Here is a 5,122-nt window from a genome sequence, read left to right on the forward strand (position 1 = left end):
GTGGTTTAAAATCTATCCAGTTCTTTTATCTACTTCTGAAGAACAATGAGAACTGTAGTTGCAGTGATCATCTTAGCTAGCTCATTAGTTCCCAACATTAAAATATCCAGGGCTCCTCAGCTGAGAACTATGTATACCTGAAGCCAGTTTGAAACTTGTTTTTAAATTTATAGTGCAGCTGTGCCAGACAACTCCTGACAGAGGACATGCCTTTCGTGAAAGCTGTGCCTTCAGCTTTGTGCCTCAGATCAGTTTTGCTTCTGCTTAAAATAACAGAAGAGACTGAGGTATAAAATGAACTGTTCTGCAATTGGTCTTGGTTTCACCAACCTCCGGATTTCACCCACCATCACTGTATACTTAAAAGTGGTCTGTGGAGCTGAATCTGTACATAAATCTGACCTTTCTTGGCACTGCTTAAGCTTTAGAATAAAGGCGCTTGCCACTATGAGAAGGACACCTAAGAAAATGAAATGTACATAGTGCACATGTAATAGTACAGCATTGTTGTTGGATGGGAACCCTACCCCCACAAAGAAGAAAAAATAAAGGAGAGACTTTCCTTGCGCCTGAAAGCCACAGTCCCACCCAGCAGTGATGGTGGATGTTCTGACATTTGTGTGTTGTTTGTTGCAGTGCCTCAGAGCTCATGGAAACCATTAAGATCCTGGTTTCATTACTTAAGAGTAGAGATGGGCACGAACCGGGGGGAAAAACACGAATGGGGCTGGTTCGTAGTTTGGTTCGCGGATCCCATTTTGTCAAAATGAAGCAACAAACTTTTTTCTGCTTGGTGCCTTGTTTTTGGCAAAATGGATGCCATGCCCCCTTCCCACTGTCCCAGTTGCTTTGTCTACCTGGTGCTGCCACCTCCTTCTCTTCGTCCTCCACCACTGCCCTCTTTAGAGACAGACAGCCCAACTCCTGTCTGTCTCTAAAGATGGCTGCAGTGGAGGACGAAGAGGAGGAGGTGGCAGGACCAGGTAAGTAGGCAATGGGGACAGTGGGAAGGGGGTGGGGCATCTTTGCCAAAAACAAGGCAGGGGGGTAGAGGCCTTGGGTTCCCGTTCCCTAAGCACGGACTAGGGAAAAAAATGAACTATGAATGGGTTCATTTTTCTGGGGTTTGTGGGCGATTCATGCTTTATGGGTCACCGTGAACCACTCTGATTCATCATTCTTCCAGTTTGTGCCCATTTCTCCTAAAAAGTCCTGTAATTCTGCATACCGCTTTGAAGCTCTTGGGAATGTGTTCGTTTTGGGAAGGGAGAACGTGTAGTCACCTTCCTCAATTGCTGATCAAGCCAAACGACCAAAACAGGTGGAAGCTCTCTCTTTCCCTTACTAAAGTCTTGCCATGTGGGAGAACCTATATATGCATTTTTCCCCCTGCATGAAGCTACAGAGAAATTATTTGGCTCCCAATAATTCCTTCAGATTATTGATGGGAGACCTGTCATTTATTCATCCTCAGACTGAACTCTTTCCCGATCACTGCTGCCGCCTGATTGTCTCCCCATCCCGACTTTAAATGTGCACTTTGAATTGTGCTTAACATTGCGAGATGCTGTACTGATATTCCACAATTCTTATTGCTGCTGCTTGTGCATTTTTCTGTCTTGAATTATCTTAGCCTGTGTGAAGGAAAGGTTTTGAAATACAGAGTGTAGTGGGAAGTTGTTACTGAATCTTGGGTTCCTTTGTGTTTTTGCTTTTTTAAAAATAAAATAGAAAATCATCCCTTTTGTTTAATAACGAAACTGTGTTTTTTATTAAAACTGCTTGCGTTCTCTAGCAAAGATGTTTTCTGAATCATGCTGCCTAATTCATACAGACGTTTCTTAAAGCTTTCCCCATATTAAAACCCCACTTGCAGGAGGTACCTTGCTTCCAATGTAAGAGAAACAGTAGCTGTGGGGCAGATGCAGGAAGGCCTGCTGAATGAGGCCAAAGCACCTGAAATCCTAGTATTTCCCACTGTGGCTGGCCAAAGAGCTCTGGAAGGGCCCCGCACAGGGAGTCAGGCAATAGCCCTCTCCTGTTCCCAAGGTCCTCGTGGACATCTTACCTGTGAGAAGGGAAGCTTCATACAGCCATAATGATTACTGGCTATTGCTGAATCATCTTCTCCATGCATTTATCTAATCCTCTTTAAAAAGTCATTGTAAAGTATTTGCGAAGGTTTTCACGGCCGGGATCTAATGTTTGTTGTGGGTTTTTCGGGCTCTTTGGCTGTGTTCTGAAGGTTGTTCTTCCTAACGTTTTTCCAGTCTCTGTGGCCAGCATCTTCAGAGGACAGGAGTCAGCACTCTACTCCTGTCCTCTGAAATGGCCGGCCACAGAGACTGGCGAAACGTTAGGAAGAACAACCTTCAGAACACGGCCAAAGGGCCTGAAAAACCCACAACAATCATTGTAAAGTATTGGCTGTCTCTTTGCCTACTCGAAGCAAGTTCCACCAGTGACACAAATAATTGCTTGGAAGCCCTAAGAACCCCTGCCCTGTTTTTGTAGTCCCAGTGGTAGTGGTGGCTGTTGCCCATTGAGAATGTCCAGTGGAAAGGAAGCCAAACCTATCACTAGGTGCAGCTGACTAACTCTTGTTTTGTTCCCTTCCTCCTCCTTTGCAATTACACTGACGTAAAGCTTCTTAACTGCTAACAGAATACAATAGTTTTTACATTGGTTTAGGATGATTCTATATTCTTGTATCTGATCCTCTCCTGGGAGAAAATGTGGGCTCTGTACCTTCTCTAGTCACCGAACAGGAGGGGGTGGTGTATCACTTGCCCTTACAGATTAACCACGTGGACTAGAGATGAAGGCTGAAGCATCCCAGATGACTGCCTTTGCACAAAAGCCCCCTCCCCAAAAAAACTGTACTTGATATTTCATCCTGTAAGCACATGCTGTACCTTCAAGTGAAAGAAAGGGCTGTGTTGATTCCATAACTTTGCCGTTCAGTTGCAGAAACTGATTTTAGACATGCAGTTCATTGCCTTGCATAGCTCTTAGCCTTTTCTCCTGCAGAAATCTCATCTGGGACCTCATGTTGAGCCTTGGTGATGCACAGAGCATCCTGCAAATGGACTATGAGATTGGGAGTTACTTGCCCCATCCTATCCTACGCCTAAATTCCAAATTTGGAAACAGTCCCACTAGGATGGCTGTGTCTTCCACTTCAGAGGGAACTGTTCTACATGAAGGGCTATTAGAAGACTATCTTCTGATTTGAGGTTTGTCCAGACGTGTTTAAAGAGAGAGAAGCATAAGAAGGGAAAACATAGTCCACGGAATTGCTCATCAGCACACAACAGTGAGAACGCCGACTGAGTGGGCAGGGGGCAGGCACTCCGATCATAGTCTCCCCCAAAAACATGAAATATATTGTCTGTCTTTTTAAAGTATAGGCATTATTTCCAATTTGTACCTATATATATAAATAGATTACAATACACAAATTTGATGCAAATTTGCCCTCTTGTTGTCCCTTCTTCCTTTTGTGAAGGAGTGAAGGAGTGATGTGTAAGTGTCCACATTGGTGGGGAATATCCCTCTCCCCAATTCCAGGAGGAAAGTTGTGCTCTGAAGTTGCTCTAACTTCCACAGAAGTACTATGAAAGAAAAACCCTAATTCCCCCTTTTCAACTTCAGGAGTAATACTGGGTCTTGGCCGCACTCACCAGAGCGGGAACCACTTATCCCCTCCGTAGACCTCTCTCTATGTACAGCAATCATTTTCTGATTCCAAGTTTTTGACTTTCTTTATAAAGCACCATCTTCATTCTTCTTGGGTTAGCGTGTGCTTTTGAGCAGCTGTTGCTTCAGTGCCTCTTGCAGCCACTGCTGTTGCCATCTCACTGAACAGCAGCTGCAAAAGGACACCACCAGGACTTAGATGGTCGTAGATTCTCATCATATTGTGCCGTGAAATTTGCTGGATGACCCAGAGCCATCATTTCCTCTTATTTTAACCTACCCCATAGGCTTGTGAGGATAAAGTGGGGAGAACTGGAGCAATGTAGACCTCCCCACATTTATTGGAGGGACGATGAAATATAAATGTAACTAATAAATGAATTAGGGTATACATAGAGGGAGGGAATAATTGCCCTGTAACCCTGCAACAGAGTGAACAGCAAAGGTGAGCAAGAGCTGTTATTTTGTTTGTCCATGCTTTTTCTTTAAAGTAGTGTGCATTTGTTGAAGGAAATGCGGCAGTTTGGTCTGAACATGGCCAAGATGGGTTAAAAATCCTTTTGCTTTTGTATCAGAGAACTGATAGCTTCAGGGGAATTAAGAGGTTAGACTGTGCTGGACTTGAAGGACCAGTTCTCCCAATGCTATGTTGCTAGAAGGAAAATCTACTCTGTCACCGCTAGAGAAGAGAAATTCCAAGCTTTGTCCTCCAATCTTCTCCACCCCTTCTTTCTGTAATTATGCTTGGGCTTGATGTCAACATTCTACAGAAATATGGTGGCAAAGCAGAACCCCATCATCTTGAATTGCATGTGGGGGTTGTGCTTCAATGCTTGTCAATTTTTTAAAAAGGACGATTTTAGACTGGCTCTTTTGGATGCACTATTTTTCTTGATGTGAGGGAAGAACACAAGTATCATAAATCAAGCTGAGTGGGAATACCTGGATCAGGGCTACTGTTCCCCACAAGAAGAGCTAATTTGCATGGCCTTGGCTTTGGGCAGGCTACACAGCCCCAGGATGCACCCAGGAGAAGGAAATGGTAAACCACTTCAGAGTATTTGATACCTAGGAAATCCTGGGAAGGGTCACCATACGTCACAATTAGAGATGGGCATGAACTGCTGGCTTGGTGTTTCAGCACAGTTCGTTTCCCAGGCAAAAACAAGTCATTCATGCTTTGGTGCCCATGTTGTCCTTGTCTGTTATCACTGTTGTTCATGCTGCTACATTATTGTTGGTATGCAGTATGTGTGGCACGGCCTGTTGCCTTTTTGTGTTAAATGCTCCTTCCTTGGCTATCTTTCCTTGCTTTTATTTATACCCTTATCTCCCCTTCATCAACTATCAGCAGTCTTTTCTGTTGAGCCTGGAGGTACAAGGGCCTGGTGCACCAACAGAAATTTTATAATAGGAACTTCTG

The sequence above is a fragment of the Pogona vitticeps genome, chromosome 9 (genome assembly GCF_051106095.1).
Source record: "Pogona vitticeps strain Pit_001003342236 chromosome 9, PviZW2.1, whole genome shotgun sequence".
In the NCBI taxonomy this organism is placed as follows: Eukaryota; Metazoa; Chordata; class Lepidosauria; order Squamata; family Agamidae; genus Pogona; species Pogona vitticeps.